This window comes from Dermacentor variabilis, chromosome 4 (genome assembly GCF_050947875.1).
Source record: "Dermacentor variabilis isolate Ectoservices chromosome 4, ASM5094787v1, whole genome shotgun sequence".
Classification (NCBI taxonomy): domain Eukaryota; kingdom Metazoa; phylum Arthropoda; class Arachnida; order Ixodida; family Ixodidae; genus Dermacentor; species Dermacentor variabilis.
In genome coordinates this window covers 34194164-34217130 of record NC_134571.1, presented here as the reverse complement: position 1 = coordinate 34217130, position 22967 = coordinate 34194164, and the positions used below count along the sequence as shown (strand labels likewise).

The 22967-nt window shown below is 46.6% G+C and overlaps 1 protein-coding gene across 2 annotated transcripts in view; it reads left to right on the top strand.

Moving 5' to 3' along the window:
* The first annotated feature begins 3126 nt into the window (after positions 1 to 3126).
* Positions 3127 to 22967, top strand: part of LOC142578922 (teneurin-m-like) — a 33125-nt gene continuing 13284 nt past the window's right edge. For both annotated transcript variants that reach the window (XM_075688627.1, XM_075688626.1), the window contains exon 1: positions 3127 to 3273. The gene's annotated coding sequence lies outside the window, so the exon portion shown is untranslated. The remainder of the gene's footprint in view (positions 3274 to 22967) is intronic.

The following is a 22967-nucleotide window of genomic DNA, read 5'->3' as shown; positions in this document are numbered from 1 at the left end:
CTTGCAGGCCATCGAATTGTCTAAGGCTCATAATTAGGTAAAGTACATGCGAATGTCGCCACGTGAATGATTTCAACCTAGGTCGCAATGGGTACTCTCTCTAGCTGTCTTTTACAGCATCGCTGTCCAATCACCTTCACAGCATGGATTGGAGACTTTTTCTTTCAGCCGTTGTTACGTCAATGATTCTTGACTGAACTTCATGAACACTTCTTTCGTCGGTGGTGAAAATCATTCTTTCCGTGATTACAGAACAGAGTGCCTGTTCACAGCGTCCCTACAGAACATACTCTTCGTTTTGTTTGCTTGTTTTTATGTTATTTTACGTTCCAGAACCACGCTCTCATTATGAGGCACGTCGTTATGATTATGAGGCAACCCTGTTCGATTGTTTCATTTCATCCTCTTTGTAATGCGGCTGTCGTGGCCGGTATCGAACCTGCCACTTCAACCTCAGTAGGGCAACGCCATAGCCACAAAGCTACCATGACGTGAATCCGTTTTTAATGCGTTAACATTCCCGGAGCACTTCTCGCACTTTCCGGGGAGCTATCTAGCTATCCATGTTTGTATCTATGTTTGTATCTAACCATTTTTCCGCCTACCTTGGTCATTGGATAGTCCGTAGTCGAATGGTTAGCGCATCGGGATGCCGTGCTGAGGTAACAGGGTTCGAAACTAACTTTCGGATCAACTTCAGTTTCTGAGTACGTGCCAATGTGTATGTGCCATGCATCTCTGAGTCCACGCGCAGGCTTTGCGGCGGCGGTGCTCGATAGCACCGCGTGTTCTTATGGAAGCGCGAAAGTGGAATGCCCACTGTAGTACAAGCTTCGTACATTACTTGTTTCGACGGTGGCAATACGTTGTGTCGATGTATTGATTCAATGCTAAACGCATTACCGTCGACAGCCATCATCGAATGGTTTCCACCAAATTTTTTTAGGGTATTCAAGGCATTGAGTAAGGAAACAATGTTTTGCTATTTTCAGCACATTTTAGCATTGTTTGGCTTCGATCGTGGTCTTTTTCATCTGCAAATGTTTCCATGTCTGGGAGCATGGTTGAAGAGAGAAGCTATGTGGTGTAGTTTCATCGTTTTTACCCGTTGGTCGCATCGGCCGTATACAGAGTTGGGAGGAGTGCAGCTGAATTGAGGCCGCGTTCTCTCCGATATCAAGTCCTCCCGACCAGTGCATGCAAGAGGAGTTAGGCACATCGAAGGTTTCCATTCTTACGGACTCCTGCGCTGCGCTTAGCTGATTGCAGAGAAATAACGCTGATCGTCCAGTTGCGCGTAGCGTCATTGAGTCTACCAGCAGAGTTACATCTCGTGGGGCATCCCTCGTTGGCCAGTGAGCATCTTCGCACGGGGGGTATCGCCGGAAATGAAGAATCCGATCGAGTTCCTTCCCATCGTGCTCACAACGAATGTGACTGACCGGAAATTTTGTGTAGGCTTGACGACGCCCGTCCATTGATTAGTCGACACCTCCTCAAGAAGCAGCCAGACCAGCATGTAGCGAAAGGATCCATTCCTCCCTGTGTTCGGGGTCGAAACTTGCCTCGTCGTGCTGGAGCTCTATTATTCATGTTAACGGTTGGCTCTGTCCTGGTGTTTGAACGACTATACAGACCAAGACGTGTGAACAGTCCATCGTGTGCCTCTTGTGATTCTTGCGAGACACGAGTGCCTTATATGACAGTGTCCTGCTTGCGAAGGGACTGTAGTCTACTTGGCCTGCAGTGCACGACCCTCGATCATTGTCTGCGTGCAAGTGGTTGTACTTCTCAACGCGACATACTTCAATCCTTAAGGAACTTGGGTTTGGACTCCGTACTTCGGATAGGCTTGCTGATAACAGGCGCCATATCCGTGTGGCGTCATCGTCGGCCATCACGCTGCTGTTTCTTCCCCTATTTCCTGAGTGCAGAGAAGCTGGCTAAAAAGATGAACCTCGGGCCAACTGCTCTGCTCTCTTTTATCAGCAAACATTATCTGCTGTAGTCACGTTGCGCACTGTTAAAGCTGCAATTCTAAGAATGCGTGTTTCCTCAATTTCTTAAAACGTGGGCTCATTCAGTTTCCCGATTCCTTGATTATTATTTTGCTTAATCGCAATCTTTTGTACGTTAAAGAATATATTAAGAAATTAATAAATAGAAAAAGAACGTAAACCAATCTATGCAGCAACATAAATGCTAAAACGATGGAATCGAAGCGCTATCAACATAATGGCTCTGGATGTATACCGGTGGTACCGGTGGATGAAAACATAACTCCGGGCTATGCGCCTGTTTATCGGAGAGTGGATACATGTTCGTTCCTGAAAACAGTGTACAGTTACAGCCAGTAGCTTGGAGTGCGCTCAGAAAATGAAAGTTCCTCAGGCAAGAACACCCACGAAACGTCTCCCACGCGATCTCGAACTATTCGATGGCGCGCCTCTTTCAACAAGTTGGAGCAAGCGCGGACCTCTGACTAAAGCCTCCCCCGACAGCGTGTCACGTGTTATCTTGGTACATCCAAGCCTCGATCCGGATGACCGGCGACGCGACATAAGCGCCAGTACCATTACTATTGTAGTTTTTGCTGACGTCTCCGAAATTAAGCTGCACGTAAAAAAAATTAATCCAGTGTTTAAGCCTGTCCTTAATGCTACGCAGTGCTTGGAACTTTCACTTTAAAGCACTATCTAAAAAAAAACAAAGCGAAACACGATAAGGGGCAACCGAGAGCAGAATACCCGGCGGTGCCTTCTTCTCGGCTTCCCTACTAGCATGCGCAGTCACCCCAACCATTTTTTAAATATTTTTTTCTCCTATTTCTTTTTTTTACTACGTTTAGCCATCCTGCCAGTGGGCGTCAGGCGTCACTTCAGATATGCGCCACACGAGGCTAGGCTGAAAGGACGTCCGCTCCCCGAGCGAAACGAAATAGAAAGAGCGCGAGGAGGAGAGAATAATAATAAGGCCGGGAGGCTGCGCCCCTGTAAAGCTGGCTCGGCCGCAGCTTCACTATACGCGTGGCGGAGCGACCTCTGCAGGCGGCGGGAGCTGTTTGCGAGGGAGCGGGAGAGAGAGGGAGAGAGACGACGCATCGACCGGCGCCAGCAGCGCGAGGCCTAGCAGCGCGCAGCAGCAGCAAGCAAGGCGAGCAGCACAGAGAAGCAGCCGACCGCCATGGCGCGCCGACGCCCGCCTCGCCGAAGAAGAGGAACGCGAGCCGACGAGCGGCCATCCCGACGCTGTCGCTGAGTGAGCCCGCACAAGGTGAGCTCCGATCCACGGCAACCGAGGGTGCGCCACCCTGGGTTTTACGGCACTGGGCGGTGGCCGACCGAGACTCGACATCGCGGCCCAGAAAGAAAGGAGACCGGGGAGGCCGCTCACTTGGGGCGCCGCAGAGCCTAGTGCGAGGGGGGTGGTGGTGGTGGTTGGTGGTGGGACGCCGCCGCAGTGGCGGACACCCGCGAAAGTTACAACCGCCGCTTCATCGTCGCCTCTCTAGCGTGCGCGGGGCACAATTGAGACACACGGTTTTGTGTCGGAAGCGCGGTTCATCGGCCGCCCTTCCTTTTAGCCGTCGTTTGCGGAGCCCGGCATCGTATCCGGTACATCGCCCCCAATCGCGTGTCTCCATCTTTGCCTCAACCCCCCCCCCCTCCCCCGCTCTGCTTTTCTTCTCGCGAGACACTTGCACCCATCCCGCGTACGCGCGTGTTGTGAGTCTTTGTTTTGGGGGCGGCCCGCTCTCGCACGCGCTCGCTGCAACTAAGACGTGCGGCTACTGTGAAACGTTCACGCGCCTTCACGTGCAGCTACGCAGTACACCACTTTGGTTGCTATAGAGATTTCGAAGACGTCAGCTCACGAAGCTCGCTAGGTGCCCTTCCTCTTGGGCGAAAGGGTCCGGAGGTCGCGGTGTACGGATCATTTCGAATTTCCCGTGGCCGCGAAGGACAGCAGAAATAGGTCGGCATCTTTTTATTCGCTGTCAGTCGCTTGAGATAAACGAGTTGTCCAAAACACAAGGCGAAGCCGGTGCAGACAGTACTGTCGTCGCCAGCGTTCACCCCCTCAAAAAAAGTTAAGAAAGAAATGCACAACTCAATAGAAAAGGCTCTGCCGCGCCCCTCTTTGGCGGCAGGATGTCGCTGTACGTCACCGGACAGGAGCAAATTTAATAACAGTGGCACAATAGCGCAATACACGACCGTTGTGCACATTGCGGGGAAGAGGCTTCTTTTCCGCAGATGGCGGCCCTAGCTGTATAGCCATTGACGCCACTTGCTTTGTGAGCCAAGCTTCCTTTCAATGGCCCGGGCAGCTTTCCGTGTTTCTTCTCGTAGCAAAAGTGCAACTTTCTCTGGTAATGTTATTCTATAATTACGTGCACGGAGCAGAAAAAACGTAGCTGAACGCGTCCCTTATGAAGGTGAGCTCGCGATTACCTGCCACCTAATTCAGACACATAATTCAGAAATAGAGAACATAATTAAAGGGTTTCATAGAGCCTACAGAATTAAAGGGTTTGTGGAGAACCTCCACAAAAGAAGTAACTAGTGTAAGTTTTGCAGGCTCCGACGCGAAACTTCCTTGGCTGATCATACGTGCAGGTTCATTGCGACTCGTAAAGCTGGCAAAAACGAAAAAATTTGTTACCCTAAATTAATCCAGTCATTGCTTGATCCTTTTAAAATAGCCTGTTTCTCTGACGCCTTAGAGAAACAGAGCTTGTTTTTTTTTTTTATGCACTGTACATGGGCCGGAGCAGACATTCATTCACCTGCTATATAATGTAAGAACATAGAAACCAGACTGCGCTTCTTTCATACGACCTATTCCTTGACCCGAAATAGGCACATGCAGCGCCATGACAGCCAAGAGTGTTTCTTGATTGAATCTCTGAATAAAGGCATCTCTTTATATTTTTATTCCTCAATCCAATCTCTCTCGCAGTTCAATCAGCCATGTCTGTCTCGCAAACTATTTTAGTTCATCTGTATTCTCGCTCGTCAAATCTGTTAAGAGAGAAAGAAAAGAGCTGCTTCTCGCCAACTTCATATAAGTCGCAGACAAATCTTCCACAAAAGCAGTTAGAGATTTTTTTCTCTCTTCTTTTGTTGCACAAGCGGCAGGAGTCGTGCGAGCAGTTCGCATTGTCCTCTTAGGCCAGTGAGTTTTATTCCACAAGGTTAACAAGAAAAGAAATGCCTTCCAGCATCTATGCCACCATTTGACTTACCTGCGCGGTCTCGGCTTAGCCCACGGCTCTCCGTGAACGCTAAACTGAAACGCGAAGTAACAAGCTGCTTGGTTCGAGTATTTGCTGTTCACAACATCGCTAAATCTTTTAAAGTATCATGGAGAATAACGGGGTCCCTGAGAGATGGAGACCTTAAATGATCAACAGTGGGCAAACAAACGAAGTCTTAGCCCGAACGAAGACAAATTCGCTTGTCGAAACGTTGGCTCCAGGCTAAAGCTTTCCTCACTCGTCCACTGTTTAAAAAAAAAAAAGGGACATTGAAGGTAGACGACTGCGCACCCGAAGTCAAACATTAACTATCACCTGTCTGACCACTAAACCTTACTTAAACCGTCTGTCCGTGTCGAAGAACAAGGCGACTTCGTTTTACCCTGAGCATTAAAAGGTATTACCTTTACAAGAGCTGAAGCGTCCTATCTGAACAGGACGAGAAAGTTTTTGAGGAGATGGTAAGTACTCTTGAAATTACATGAGTGCCCCTCTTATCTGTCGTCGTTAATCTCACGTGTTTGAATATTACGAGCCATACGCATTCATTTTGAATTTATCGGCCCGCTTCGTCCAGCTCTTCCTTCGATCCTCGTCTTCTTTATAAGCTGCTCTACACAGCCGTGTCACTGCGTTTATTGCGTGGGAAAGCACTGCGTATTCTACGTGTCCAGGCGGGAAAATAATGCACGAAGACTAATTTATGAAGTACTTCGTTCGCAACGTTATTGCCGTTCCGTTTTCGCCCCATGCCTTCGCTACCACTGGATTTCTATACGAGTTCAAGCAATGCAAGTCGTGTGATACAGGCAGGAAATGCCATGGATCTCTCCTTTATTTCTCAAGACTTTGGTTACTGTAACTGTTTTGCATTCCCCTGCCTTTAACTTCGCGAATATTGACGGACGTAATATCAAAGACCACACCGAGCAGACATATTGATACATTAAAATTCTACTAGCGCTGACAACGTCATTTGCTCAAGGCGACACTCTAATGTAAGTCTGTGCAGGGAATCTATCAAAAGTATCAGGGCTGAAAAAAAAAGGAAACGATGTACCATCCAGTACACGCTTACCCTTCTCTGTTTGCGGAGGCTTCTGCCGGTTTACGGACTAGAGCTTCAAGAACGCTTCTACCTCTATCGAATTTAAGGATTCGCTGCTTAATATGGAGGTGTCTACTCTAATGCGGTGAACATTGCAAAACGAATGCCACCATCAAAATAAAATAGAGGCAGTTTCAACGGATGGTAGCTGGTACGGTTTCAGGCTATAACAATTTACTGTGAACCAAACATTTTTTTTGAAGTGAGAACACAATACGCACGAATAGTCCTTCCTGTAGAACTGGAGCGCCAACAAGCAATCATTGCCTACAAAGTAAATAACCACAGTAAAACCATGGCTGCTCGCATGAAGAAAATGTAATAATCCTTATCAGTTAACTATAGATCGGGTGATATCAGGGCGTCTTATCAAAGCCTTGCCACCGTTCCGCCTGGCCAGGAGCATGCACTGAGCGGCTTAGCATGCACACACGAAGGTGGTGGGTGCCCAAAGCGGTGGCGGTAACGATACAGCCAGTTTGTTATGCTATAACTCGCCATTCGTAAAACATTTGCTTGCATTGAAGAAAAAGAAAATACAGACAACGAATGCCCAAGCATTCTGCGACTAGTTGCTGCATCATTTTCATCTATGCCATACGCAGAACACAAATGGCTGAACTTAGCGGAAAGTCGTTATCACACAATGCCCAGCTGCTCCAATTGATGCCTGTTCAGCCTCGCAGGTATTTGATTTTCACGCGCTGGTAGCAACAATAGTCTAATCTGCTTTGACTGAGCTCATTTGATGAGAGAAGTTCGTGTGAATCGTTTTGCTGTCACCCAAATTGTAAATTCAAGTTCTCCTGTTTAAAGTATACTTATTTAAAGCCCGTCGCTTCCTCCTGAGAAACTAATGTTATCTCTCTCGTTTTTCTTATTTTTTGTTTTCTTGGCTAAGATTTTGGGAAAGACAACCTGCTTAGTGACCAAATTTTTCATCTTTCATGTGTAATACAAAAGAAAGGAGAATCAGTTGGTCCTTTATGTTGACAAGCCCGCCAGCACTCTCTTCCTGTAGAACTGTAGCTTAAGTTTTACCCGACCGCCATAAACGTTGTGGTTGCCCCTAAAGCATCGATGTATGTCCTGTACGAACTCCTCAGTTCCTTTGGTTCTCATCTCGCATTAGGCAGCCTGCACTCTGTCAGGCGATGCCTCAGGTAGCATACGAGAGAATATTGGCCAATTGCCCGCTGCTATAAGACTGCGTTCTGCGTGGTGCTTGCGACTTAATGAGTATGTATTCCACACCCGCCGTCATGGCAACGATCGGCGCTGCTTAACACACCCGAGGCTACGTTCCCACATATATGCTCATAAGGTACCCAAGAAAGTGCGGAGAGGACAGTCGCCGCCGGGTCTCTGTTGGTATAAAGCACGGTGAGAGCTATGCGAAGGCTTCAGTTTCGCTTCCTATCGGCGACAAGTTGTCTTTCCTCGATTTTCGCTTCTGTTGCGTTTATTACGAAAGTTAATTAGGATAAACAAAAAAATATATCCTCTCTCACAGTTACTAGCCATATTTAGGCAAACAAAAGAACCTATAGCTCCTCCTACGCTGTCATTGGCTGCAGTGCTCGTCGGCTTTCCCTGTGGCATTTACCTGACCAAATGTCGAGCGGCTCCGTTTGCTCAAGTGTTCCTGGCGGCGTTCGATTGAACCGCTGTTACTGGGCATCTATTGCTATCTCCAGACGTTTATTGCCCAATGTGCACGGGTCATGTCGCTGCTGGGATGCACCTACGCAATTTCGTAACCGCAGCTCAACCTGCACAGGCGCGCGCCGAGCAACGCCGCTACGAAGAAGCATTCCAGCTCGGACAAATTCAAGGCACAGCCGCCGGCTACCAACACGCGTATCGATCCGCGCACTTTCGCACGAAAGCCAAGGCGGTGCTCTTTTTCTTTTCTTTTTTCTCCTAAAACAGGTGGATCCCTGCGGGGTTGCTAGATCCGCGGAGATGTTAAACAGCCCTCCCACTCGAAACGTGTGCGGACCGAAAGTTACCCGTTCGAAACACGAATCGAATGCCGGCCTCACGCACGCTACGAGCTATCGTAATGCATGCAGCGGAACACGGGCCTCGACCAGGTTCCGCAAACTGCTTCGGGTTCGCGTGTTGGTGCGTGCGTGCGTCTTCCTGTAGTTCCTTGATCGTATACAGGGTTAGCGTGCAATGCCAAACATGTCGACACGCTAAACGATCTTGTTGTCCTTTAAACATCGCTTATCTGTCAGACAGTTGCGGCAGAGCTTTCCTACGCAACGCGCACGTTATACTGGCATCGAAAAAACAAACATAGAAGAGCACGCGAAAGAGACGTTGTTTGACGTTTTTCTTTCTTTCCCTCTTCGTTCCGTTCCACCTCCCTTTCTTTCTTCCTTTCTCTCTTTCTTTCTTCAGCGGCGCGGTGATAGAATAATAAGACGTTTAAAGAAATCTGAGGCTTTACGTACCAAAACCACGATGCGATTATGAGGCACGCCATATTGGGGGACTGCGAATTAAATTTCGCCACCTGGGGTTCTCTGACCTGCACCCAGTTCGCAATGCACGTCTTCTTTTTTTTCTCTCTCCTTCTTTGCCTTTCTTTTTTTTTTTCATATCGCCTCCATAGAAACGATGTCGCCGTGGCCGGGATTCGATCACGCGCCATCGGGCTCAGCGGCGCAGCACCGAAGCCACTGTGCCACCGCGGCGGGTGATAGGACTTTCGTGGCTTGCATCAATAAGACTGCGCCTTTCCGAACGGTCTGTGCTGCCGTTGTCGCGTGAGGACTTTAAAAACAATACAAAAATTTCCCCAAATGAGCACCATCACGTGGCCTAATAACGGTTAAGTTAAGCTTCCGAACGATGTAGTACAAGCATATTACACTAATGGTTCTAGCCAGCAGGCCCAAATTCCTGGCCAGCAGCACACAGACGCGGACCACACTGCCCTCGCTTTCCCACGCGGCATAGCGTAAGGTGACCTCCCCAAGCGGCGCGGAGTACAGATAGCTCGATAGCTGCAAGCCAGGTAACAGCTGAAACTAACAAAAGGATAGAAAGTTGGGCAAGTTGGTACAGTAACATGATCTTGAATTGTAGCGCGAAGTGACAGACAGAGGCTAGAAGCAGACAGGACGAGCGCTCGTTCTCTCTGCTCCTAGTCTCTGTCTATGTTACTTCGCGCTACAATTCAAGATCACGAAACTAACAGCTTGCACGCTTTCACAAAAGAACATTTTAAAGCGAAGCTTTTGCTACCCGCACCCGCATGACTTGACGTCAGCGATTTTGACAGCGTCTACTAGGTCTTATAGCTCATTTTTGCTGCTTATTGCTTATCCTCCGTTCCATACATAGCCTGTCAACGTTGCGGAGGCTAGAGAGACTTCTTGCAGTGCCTTCGTGCGCACTTGGATATAGTTCGATGTTTTTTGACCACAATTGGGCGCAACTGATTTTTTATATAGGCTCAGTATTGAATGAAATAACTTTTAACACTTAGAAACAGACACGCTGTGGTATACGGCTACTACATAATGCGTTGTTTTAGATCATTTTTATTGTTTTCTTTAGTTTTTTTTTTTTTTGCAACCCGTCGGAGGAGCCTCACCATGCTCACGCGAGCGAATGCTGTTGGCGCGCAGCGAAGCATGGGCGGAACGCGCGGAGTGATAACATTTATTGACCGAACTTCTTGCGTAGCTTTCACAGCGTTGACTGCTATGTATGGAACGGAGTATAGATTGAACGAAGGAGAGTGCGCTGCATTCAAAGCGAACCAACAACAAACACGCTTCAAGACTTTTTTTTTCAGCTAAAGGCCAAATAATTATAATGAAAAAGAAAAGGGGAGCGGGGGAGTTGGCTTTCATTTTGTTCAGATATAATCAACCTTTTCCTGTGAGACAAAGGAAAACATAATTTTTAAAGTCTACCATGTCTAGGCTGATTTAGCGCTGTTTCTAGTACCATTTTAAGAGATAGAAGGAAGGAACATATGTGTTTCCAAATACGCAAATGATAGCGCTGCTTTTCTCAGCTGTGGCTGAAATAAATTTTCATATGTAGTTACCGGAAGTCGCGCCTTTAAAGGGGCGCTTTATAGAACAATGCTACGTCAGATTAAACTGGTGAAGTATTCTTTCAAAACGCTACATTTATTCGTGTTTTGAGGGAAAGGCTTAATACTGATAGAGTAAGTGAAGCTCTAACTTTTCATTACTTTAATTCTGCGCCTGAACACCCAGTGTGACGTCATGAACTACAAAGTACTTCTTTTCTCCTTTTATTTTTTTATTATTGCATTTCGGCTGTATTGGCGCAAACAAAGTCATAAGTTATTCATGGGTTGTGCATTCGGTGCTTTAAGAAAGAATTGTACGCCTTTTTTTTAACTAGACGTCAGCAGACGATGTCAAAATCCCTGAGGTCTCGGCGAAGATTATGCGGACTCTCGAACGCGACGTCGACACCCGACTTTTGTTTTTGCTACTTTTTCTGTCTCGTCAATCTTCCTCTCCCTATAAGAGTGCCCGCTTTGCCTATTGCAGAGCAGTAATTCTCTAATACAGATCAACTGCGCGGCAAATGTGTGGAAAAACTCTAATCATTGCCTGTTAGGACATTGCTGCTGAGCTCCAAAGCGACGGAACGTCTGGTAATTTAAGGTGTTGAGATATTTCCTTTTCACTTTGTGTATTTTATGCACGGTTTATTTCATTTGTACAGTGGGTGTATCACCACTACTCTTGTTTGTTAGCTTTTCTAAAGCGTAATTTCGCTCTTGCTTTTGATGTTGTGTTTGCCTGCGCATTGTGACGTGTTGTGCGCAGAACATGTAGGCATATCGCACGTGAACATAGTTAACGTACACTATCATCGCCATCCGATCTCCCTCTCACTCCTCCTGCCTTTCCCATACGTAGAAAGTAGTAGGCGATAAGCAATGGTCCTTCGGGCGACCTTCTTGCTTTTCTCGCATGAAATACTTTACACCTTGGTCAGCTTATATTTTATTTAGCTATACTGTAAGCCTTTCTACAGGCTCATACAGGAGTAGGTCACAATCAAAACAACAAAACATTGTTGGTCAAAACAGAAGAAAGCAATGAAATACGCTAATTATTACAGTTCAAAGATATAACATGCAAACAAAATGACAGACCAAAGCAAACAGTACAAGGCAGATAATACAGGGAAGGGGTAAGAGCTACAAACCATTCAGATGCGGTAGGAAACGGCCAAAAGACAGTTGCGCATCGCAACGTTGTAGCGAAGCACTAAATAATCGGAAACAGACCTAATCATAAAAAAATTTGTATGGTTTCTCTCCCTTGTAGAACGTAAGAACTATTAGCACTACTGCTAGTGAAAGCGTTAGGGCCTGCAGTATTTTCTGTATCAGCATTCGTTGGTAGTATCTACTTAATGTGCTGTATCGGTTAGGCCGACATAACTTGCATAAGGATGTATAGGCAAGCCAGTAACTCTGACAAAAAAAATAACTGCAGCGAACGGAACGCGTTATGGTCAGAAAGAAACGCTTGTGCAAATGTCCCCGTTTTGTTCCCCTCCGCCATCTCGATCCCCTCCCATAATCGAGAGGCGTTGTTACTCGGGGGACTGACAGAAAACGGTGGGGAAGCGACCACCGCGCCCAGCCGTAATGACAGCCAGTCGGTGACGTCATGGCTAGCGCGTGACTTTCAGGCAATGAAACTATGTGGTAGGAGAAAAGAAAAACGGTCAGTGGATTACTACGCTGGCGCGAATTCCGCGTTGTGATTAATGGCTTCCGGCGCTATTCACGTGTGTAGCCGTTCGGAAAGGGCCGGTGGAGGGACGGGGGAAGTGCGTAGAACTGTACGCCGTCCCTGCGCCGTGACGAAATGCTTCCCATAAACCGCAGTCGCCTGTCACAATAGGGTTGGGAAAGAGCCCCCCTTCAATGCCAGGCTACTTCATATATCCCGACAGTCACCCCTATTCTTACACACCCTAATCAGGTCACTGAAATCTCCATTCTTGTGCCCATCGATGCATACTGCTGCATCCTTAAATTGGGAAAGACGGGAAAGGAAATATTTCATTCCCTCATCATTATTAATGCTGCAGCATTAACACTTCGGAAACTTCACCCAGTTTGCGGTATGTCTCTATGTATGTCCCTTTTTCTTGCCGCCAACTTGAGTGTCTGGGTAGTCCGTGGTCAGATGGGTAGAGCATCGGGCTGCTGTGCTGAGAGAATCAAATTCAAGCAAACCGTCAGCACACTTGGGTAGCGGGGTACTTGTACTAGGTCGCGCTCTTCGACAAACCTCCTTGACGCCAACTTGGGTCACTGGGTATGTATCACCGGGTATGTGCCGTTCTTCAATGACACTATTTCATCTCAACTTAGGTATTTTGGTATATGCCGCTCTTCAACAAACCCCCTTGACCTCGACTTCAGTCACTGGGCACGTGCCGTTCTTCAATGACCCTCTTTCACGACAATTTGGGACACTGGGTTAGTGCTACCTTTAATAATAATCATCATATAACATATATCATCAGCAATCACCCACCAATAATATGTGGCAACATTGTGGCATTGTTAGTAACCACCTCACCGACGACGCTGCCTGACGTGCCCAGGCTGGAGCAACGACACTCCTTTTACCTTTATCGAGAGTAGACGCGGCAAAGATCTTCACAGTCTCGCGCGTACCATCACGTTGAGTCACTGGAATATTCCTCAGAATTATAACCGTCGATTATACAGCCTCGACCCATTACTAAAACTGCAATTACCAACAAACATTTCATGGCATGACGCAACACTGCTGTGTCAGTTGTGGGTAAGAGTAGCCTTCATAAGTCATACAACTATCGCATAGGCATGGCTGGCGCGCCCATGTGCGCTAAGTACAGGCGTGAAGAGGCCATCGATCATCTTCTGTACATGTCACTGTTCTCGTTTCGATAAATAACGCCAGACTCTCCAGTGTGCCTTGAGTAGACCGGACGATTGGCCGTTTACAGAAGCCAACGTCTTGGGAGTCTAATCTCACAGCTAATCAGCGCTGAAATCAATTCGAGCTCTTCTTCAGTGCCTGAAGGTGACAGACTTGAGCGCCCGATTTTACATATGCTGCACCTGGCTTAGTTCATGGGAAAGTGCGATCGAGATTCGCGCCTTCCTGCTCTCTTTCTTTCACTCCCCCATCCCCCCCCCCATGTGTAGGGTATCAAACTGGACCAAGTCTAGTTAATTTCCCTGCCTCTCCGCCCTTTTCTCTCCCTCTCTAAATTGCTTTAAGCGTTAAAGTCGCCAATCATCTCTGAATGATGGATGCTCTGACATATACTTTAAGTCGTCATGAAGAAACACAAACGTTTGTTGGAACAACGCCTGAAGGCTGGTCCAATCTAGACATAATACAGGCAGGCTGTGTCGCCGCCAGTGCGACAACTAAGTAACAAAAAATTCGGCATAACCCATCTCCTAGTGACTGTCGACGGCGATGCGTTTAGCATTGAATCAATGGAGCGACACAACGTAGTGCCACCATCGAAACTAATTATGTATGAGGCGTGTACTGCAGCGGGACTCCTCTTTCGATCTTCCCTAAGAACACTTGGCGCCATCTAGCGGCGGCGCCGCGAAGCCTGTGCGCGTCCTCTGAAATGCATGACGCGCGGGTGCGTGCGAACGCTGAGAAATGCGTTGATAGCCGAGCTCCTCTCTAACGCTTCGGATGGATGGATGGATGGATGGATGGATGGATGGATGGATGGATGGATGGATGGATGGATGGATGGATGGATGGATGGATGTTATGAGCGTCACCTTTGGAACGGGGCGGTGGGTTGCGCCACCAAGCGCTTGCTATTATACTGCCTAATGTCCTACCTAGGTTAAACAATAAAAAAAGAAACACTATGAACTACCACACCCAAATTTTCTGATCCCCTATTTCGAACTGTGCTTTTGTACGTCTTCATTTTTTGTCGTTTCCCTATTTTTCTTCCACCAATCCTCCCATCGCCTCTTATTAAACGGTTCTGGAAACGCTGCGCCATCTAGTGGCGCTGCCGACAAGTCCGCGCGTGGCCTCTGAGACGAGAAGCGTGGCGAGCCGGTGCGTACGAACACCTACAATTGTTCCGTCACTTGCTGCGCACCCAATGGCACGTACACAGTGAGCCAAATTGATGAGAGGTTCACTGAAGAGCGGCACATACCCAGTGCATACTTTTGGACCAAGAAATGAAATTTCCGTATGCCTCACAAGCTCAAAAGAAGCCAAACAAGCATGGTGCACCGGATTCGCCTTGGTGTCGCATTAACCAACCGTTATAGACATCTGATAGGTTGCAGTGATACTAGTTACCAGAAACATTTGATCATACATTTTGCGTTTGTCCCGCGTACCCGCAAGAACAACAGCAACTGGTCTCTTTCATTGCAAACGTCGATAAGAGGCCGCTATCAGACGAGTTTCTTTTAGGTCCTTGGCCTAATGAAAACAGCGCAGCCCTGATAACAAGTGCCGCTATAGCCTTTCTCCAAGCCACTGGGCTGGGCGCACAGCCTTAGGGATGCCACAAAGCCGTGAACTTGTATATACGCACCTCTTCCTCATATCATCATCATCATTCATCAGCCCTTTTTCCCTAGTGTAGAGTATACCAGGCCAGAGCAAGTTATAGCTCAGGCGGACCTCTCTGCCTTTCTGTAACTCTCTCTCTCTCTCCCTCTATTCCTGGCGCAGCTCTTTAAAGCGGTGGCATGAGAGACGTTCGTTCAAAAGCGGCACATACCTTGTGAATTTGTGCCGCAGCCTGCTGAAGCGTCGGGTTGCTGCCCTTGAGGAACCCGTGTGAGGTAGATTTAAAGGATCCATTCTGTCATTGTAGAGCGGCACACACCTGCAGTTGCACATTACCCAGATATCCAAGTTGGCATTCAAGAGGTTCACTGAAGACAAACACAGACCGATCGGCACATACCCACTGTTCCAAGTCGGCGTCAATGAGTTTCATTGAAGAGCGGTACATGCCCAGTCCCGCATCCTCGATGACCCACATCGACGTGAAAGAGGCTCGTTGAAGAGCGGCACATATGCTCTCATATTACCACATACTCAGTGACTCAAGTTGGTCCGACGGTTGATTTTGAACCCTGTTCCCTCAGCAGAGCAGCCCGGTGGTCTAAACATTCGACCTTAGACTACGTGCAGTGGCCCAGGCCGGCGCGAGAACGGTTAGATACATACATTATCATCAGTTTACATGTATGTCCACTGCAGCACGAAAGCCTCTCTCGGCGGTCTTTAGTTACTCCTGTCTTGCGCTATCTGATTTCCTAATTTCGTCACCCCACCTATCTTTTTTTTTTTTTGCCATCCTTGACGGCGCCTCCTTTCCCTAGGCACGCATTTTGTAACTCTAACGGTCCATCGGTTATCTTCCCTACATATTACATGGCCTGCCCAACTTTATTTATCTTGATGTCAACTATAATACCGGCTATCACCATTTCCTCTCTAATCCACACCGCTCGCCTCCTCTTTTTTAACGTTAAGCATAACATTTTCCATTCCATCGCTCTTCGCGCGGTCCTTGACTTGTTTTCGATCTTCTTTGTTCAGCTCCAAATTTCTGCCCCATTTGTTAGCACCGGCAGCATGCAATGATTGCACACTCTTCTTTTCGGTGACAGAAGGAAGCTTCCAGTCAGGATTTGGTAATGGCTGCCGTATGCACTCCAACCGATTTTTATTCTTCTATAAAGTTCCTTCTCATGATCAGGGTCCCCTGTGAGTAATTAACATAGATAAACGTACTTCTGCACAAGCCCTAGAGGCTGGCTAGTGATCACGAATTCTCATTCCCTTGCCAGGCTATTGAACGTTATCTTTGTCTTCTGCATACTAATCTTCAACCCTACTATTGTACTTTCTCGGTAAATCCTCAATCATTTGTTGCACTTCATCCCTAGTGTTGATGAACAAGACAACGTCATCTGCAAACCGAAGATTGTTGATATTCGCCGTCGATTCTCACTCCTAAGCCTTCTCAATCTAACAGCCTAAATGATTATTCTAAGCATGTAGTAAATAGCATTGGGAAGATTGCGTCTCCTCGCCTGACCCATTTCTTGATAGGTAATTTTCTACTTTAACAGCAACGTAGCTGTGGAATCTTTGTAGGTATTTCCCAAGATAGTCACGTGTGCGTATCCTGGGGCCCTAGCTATAACGTAAAACTATTTTAATATGTTTTTATTCCAATCACCTGACGTCAAATTTGCGTAACCGCCGACGCAAGCATCGGGCGGTGACCCGCAGGTTTGTCTGAAGAGACCAATCAAACGCTTTCCTCGCTCATAGGAGGACACTTTTGTTTGCTTGAAAAACGAATAACATTGCCTACACTGAGCAGCTTGTCCTATCTAATTGGCTGACAAGAGGCGAGGAGCACGCTCAAGTGGAGAGGGATTCAATGGGCCCGAGACACTGCACTGAAAATCGATAACTGAATGAAGAGGGTGGTGCCGGCGTCTGCGATTGGTCCTCTTTCCCTTACTTAGCTTGCGGTGGTTGGTCGAAAATCGCGGCGGCATGCAACGGAAGCTTAATAATGACGCTAAAACGGATCCTCAGCAAAGAAGAATGGGCAGAACGAGGTTGTGAACGGGCCGAAAGTGCTTGAGAACGTTACACGACTACACAAAAAGTTTTATTATACGCAAATAAAGCCATGCTTTCCGGCAGGTGCGAGTAGCCAGTGCCTGAGCGATCGGCGGCAGCCATCTTTTATTCGTTTCGGAACGGGGCAGCCTGCGGCTATTCAGAAGAAAATTCAGTTTTGTTCGGCATATTAATGCATATTTAACGCGTACATGTCATTTTGACGCGTGAGTTTTTGCGGTTTCGTGACGTCGCGCGACAGGCAGGTGAAGTGGGTGCCGCCCGAAAACTTTTGGCCAATATCCGAGGCCTAATGACAAAAAGGCGTCAAATCATAAATAACTATTTTTCTTTTGTTTGGTGAAATCATGCATAATCAGTTTGTACACGTCATGTCAGATGTGGAGCTATCGCGGTTTTCATGACGTCGCGTGACAGACAGGTGAGTGAGGGTGGTCCAAAAAGTTTTTGACCGATTGTGGAGGGCTGATTGCCGAATTGGAATAAAAAAGTTTGAAATACCTTTACGTTATAGCGCCCCTGTACTCAATGATTACGCAATATCTTAATGACTGTTGGTATCTCTATAAAATCAAATTCGTTTTCATAATCTATGAAAGCGGTAAAGAGAGGTAGATTGTACTTCGCAGATTTTTCAGTTACCTGATTATCTAAAGCATAGTTAACCCCCGGAAAATCCGTGAAGCACCTTAAGAATGCAAACGCATAAAAAAAGGCATCGCTGAATGAATGAATAGAATTTATTGATAGGAAAGACAGAGAGGTCGACCTGAGCTAGTGCGCTCTAGTCTGCTACTCTGCACTGGGGAAGAGGGAAGGGGAGTGAAAGTATTGGAATGGATGATGATGATAAGAGAAGTGGTGAGTGCTTATGTACATGAGACAGTTGCCTCGCTAGAGCCGCTCGTCGAGCTTGGTGTCCTGCAGGAACTCCAACAATACTTGTGTTGCACGCATTGAAATTGCAGTGTCAGGCCATGGGCCGAGGATAGCTTCCTCCGACAGTAGTTGCCTGCCAACACTGGCTAAGAAACTGTCTAACGTCCTTCGCTCCAGCATATATGCTGGGCAGTCGCACAGTACGTGTTGCAGTGTTTCGGGCATCTGGCAGTGTACACAATCAGGGCTGTTCGATTTGCCGATGAGGTGTGCGTAGCGACGGGTGAAAGCAACGCCGAGCCGAATCCTGTGTAGCAATGATGTTTTGCTCCGTGTAAGCTTCCGGGGCAAACAGAATTTACCGTCTGGGTCAATCATATGTAGACGTCTGTGAATGTTGTCAGAGTGGGCTCTGTAAGCCTTTGTAAGGTCCTGCATGAGTGCCTTGATCATGGAGTTGGTGTCAGGTCGCGAGTAGGCAATCCGTACTTCATCAGAGGAAGAGGAGGCCGATCTTGCCTCACTGTCGCTGAGAATTCGCATATCTTCTATGGACTAAAAGTGAAGGTAGGTGAAGCTAATGTATACTCTAGAAACACAAACAGATATTTGTGTTGTAACAATATTCGAGGTTTACACGAAACAATAAGACTAACATGTCGATTAACCCACGAGAGTAGTAGAATATTCTTTTAAAACGGTTTTTATAAAGCCGGGAGTAGGGTTTATCTGGTACCCGCCACCTGCCCTCATAAACAGCTAGCATCCCGACTAGCTCAGTTTGACAGAGCGAATGCCTCAGTCAGGCGGTGGTCCCGGGTTCGACTCCCGGGCAATTAACTTTTCGAAGTAACTACGACGCCTTCTCTCTGATAAATTCGCACATGTATCTCTTGTAGCAATATGCTATACTACCAGGTGCTTGGAAACACCACCATCCAAAAAATACGATAGCAAACGAGGACACAGTAATTCGAGCTGTGGATACCATTTTTGTTGATCCACATAAGGGTGCTCCACTTGATTTGAGCGAAGCATTAAAAATATGCAAATGCTACGTACCTGGACAGAAGCAAGGTACTGTTGCTTGCCGTCGCTTGTAGATACTCAGATTACTCTTCTCACTCCGCATAATTAGATAATTAGTGTTAATTAATTCTCAATTAATATAGTTAGATGAAAGTGTCAATGAGAAAATTGTAGAGCAACATGAAAAAAATTCAATGCCCTTCCACTCTGTGAAGAAGGATGACGAGCGAAGTTGTGTATATGGGCCCTTTAATGGCGAACTGCACCTCCGGCGCGGGTCGGCCCGACGTTGCACTATCTTCGGGATCGACCCACGTATGAAAAATTTTTGGTCTATGTCCACGGAGGCGAGATACGCCAGAACCTAGCCGCGAACAGCTTCGCTGTAAAACTCCCGATACAGCTTTCTGTGACTCAATAAGTACTGCATAAAAGTATTTTTCCAAGCGTGAAAGGTGCCCCCGAATGCACGCATAATTGCCGCGCGACTTGCTGCTGGAGGCACTTTGCGTGCATTCGCGGGCTTCTTTCCCGCTCGGAAAAACACTCTTATGCAGCACGTATTGAGCAACAGAAAGCTGTATCGGAAGTTTCTCATGTTTTTGCTTTATGATTTTCTGACTGACACTTTTCATCTGACTATAATAATTGGGAAGTTGATTATTCAATTATTTCAGACTAATTATTTAATTAGATTTATTGCAAGAAAACTATCTGAGTATCTCCAAGCGGCGGTAAACGACATTACCTTGGTTCTCTCCAGCTACGTAGCATTTGCATATTTTTAATGTTTGGCCCAACTTAAGTGAAACACTGTGTACACCCGTCACGTTCCCTGATAGATTTTAAAGAGGCACTAAATAATCAAGGTTCTTAACTGTATTGTTATAAATATATATATTCACGCAGATCAAACCTTGATTTATATACATATGAACCTTTTATGAATATCTCTACAGATGAAACCTTGCTTTATCTATACATGTAAAGCATTCGACAAGGCGTGTCACCCAAGCTATTTCTTCCCAAACTAAAATAACTTAACATTGACTGTAACCTTTTGAAATGGATTGTGCTAACGGCGTTAACTCCGGTTTTATAGAGGTTCGTTCAGGTGTTCCACAGGGTTCCGTCCTTGGACCTCTATTGTTCCTAATCTACATTAATGATCTTCCCTCGCTTATCAATTCCCATATCTGTGTGTTCGCTGACGATTGCGCCATTTTCAGAGAAACTGCCAGTGCTAATGATATTGGATTAAAGTGGAAAGTTGGGCGAGTTGGTATACATTCATAATGGGAACAGCGCGAACAAGGCGACGACGGAGTGAAATGACACAGGACGAGCGCTCATCTTGTGTCCTTGCACTCCGTCGCCGTCTTGTTCGCGCTGTTCCCATTATGAAGATATTGAATTACTTCAGTTGGACTTTACCACTATAGGGAACTGGTGCAATGAATGGTAAATGGAGCTAAATATTAACGAATGAACGTCATGCTTGTGTCTAAGGAAACATCTACGATACCGTCGTATTACATTGTAATCGTAATACGACCGTAATACCGTCGTATTACGTCGCTGGAATCAGTTTCTTCATATAAATATCTTGGTGTTTACATCACTTCTAACCTCAGCTGGTCTCTTCATACTGAGAGCATAATTAAATACGCTAATCGCATGCTTGGCTACCTACGTCGCAACTTTTTCAACGTACCTACTAATCTGAAACTTTTGTTATATAAAACTTTAATACGACCCAAACTCGAACACGCGACTCCAGTATGGGACCCTGCTCACGAAAACCTAATCACTGACCTCGAGATGGTTCAAAATAACTTTTTGCGCTTTATTCTTGCTAACTACAACCGCACAGCGAGCTTAACTAACATGAAATCTAATCTTTGCCTGCCATCGCTGGCATCTCGCAGAAAAGTGTCTCGTATTGCCCTCTTCCAAGAGTTGTACCATCATCATACTCTACGAGATCACCTCATCCCCCATCCAGTTTATGTATCCCGTCGCATTGATCATCAGTACAAAGTCGACATTTTGTCATGCAACACAAAGTTTCTCACAATCATCCCTGCCGCGAACCTCACATGACTGGAATCATCTTCACGCTGAAGTTATAGGCCTTACTAATTATGAACAGTTCCGTGAAGCCTGAGCTAATATTGTACCTATATACAGGTGCTATATAAACACTCATGTGATCAACTATATTTGTTTTCTTCATTCTTTTGTATTTACCACTCCCCCTCTGTAATGCCCTTGGCCCTGAGGGGTATAATAAATGAAATGGATGAAAACAAGTGTACAGTTGAGCTGCATTAGTAAATTAGCTTCCCAAAATACCAAACAAGTCACTCTTATATTGTGAGAAGGGGCTTGGTAATGCCAGAAAAGACCAAAAAAGACGGGTGCCGATGGGTGGTGACACTGCGTTGAAGTTCCCGCACCATCGTGACGTCATAAATGTTAACAATGTCTACTCGGAATTATCTTTGTTTTGTTTCCTTTTCCTTTTTTTCTTTTTTTATTTGTTAGGGTAAACTACATCGGTAAACTACAAAGGCGTTAAAGACCGAACTTAGCAAGTTTCGGGAACATTTTTACAGTGCCAAAACGGACAAAATACCTGAAAGTACTCTAAATCCCGTGACGTCACATTGTCGTAACTGCGCTAGGGCTTCGGCAGGCACGAAATTCAAATCGAAGTTTGCCCTTCATTTTTTATTCTCGTAAGTCAACCTCTTACCACGAAATTAACGAAAGTCGAGTCAGCAAAACTTCAAATTGGGATAGTTGGTGAAGTTCCATCTTTTCTTGGCTAGCGTGAGGAAACTAACCATTTCAGCAAGGATGAACATAAACGAGTGAGGCTGAGCAGGTGAAGCGCAGGTGAAGCGCAAGACCGAACAGGTGCACTTCACCTGCGCTTCACCTGCTCAGTCTCGCTTGCTTGTGTTCGTTCTTGCTCAAGAACAAGTGAAAACACATCACAGGTGCGAAGCACCGGCAGGTGAAGCAGGTAAATTACAGCGGGACGACTACGCAGTCTACACATGAAATTTCAATGCCTGCGTGCAGTCTCGAACTGCCCTTCAGAGCTGACCATTTCATTTACAACGTCACGTACCAGCTTTGTACTTACCCCAAAAAATACTCGCTCTCTGATTCTACGCTCCGGTTTGTATTGCTATTTGCATTCGGTCAGTTGAACGCAAAAAGAATTTGGTCGAAATTAGTAGGTGCTTCAGTCAAAAGGTGAAACCGCTTGTTTGCGACGTAGGAATATATGCTTCTTTTTTTTTTTTTTTTTGAGAAAGGCGACGCCGCTTGTTCTGCTCCTCTGCTGTCGAGACGTAAGGGTCAGCTACGTATACGTCAACGCACTAGTTTCCAGAGAAAGCCCATTGGCGCTAACTTATGGAGTGTTACACCGTGTGCTCTGACAGACACACCAGTCACCTTACCTTTTCATTTTTATGATTTGTCATGTATGCGCACTCCTTAGTGAACTGTACATCGTGTAAGTTATTTCACCCTCACCATGCTATCCTGTCTTACTAGCCTCCCTACCTCTAGTCCCCCTTCAAATAAGCAAATAGAACCCGCCGCGGTGTCTCAGCAGGTCTAATTCTCCATTTCCATTAGGGGTGCGGCAAGGCACATGACGACATGGTAACATCATAGCAGCGGGGAGGGGGGGGGGGGCAGCATAAGTAAATATTTAGAGTTGACCGAACACCTGGCTTCTCGCCTCCCTGTCCTTTCGACACGTTTTATTCGAATGTGTGCGTTGTGAATTGCGCCCCGTTTCAGATTCGTCCTCGCCAATATTCGTCACTTCTGTTGCTGGATGTAGTGTGACGGACTTTAGGTACTAGCGCACTTGACAGGCGGCGCTAGGGCGGAGCAGTTTCCGACTGATTTTGCAAGAGCAGGTCCGCCTGCAGCAAGCAACACTCCCCCCTTTCCTCCTTTAGCCCGT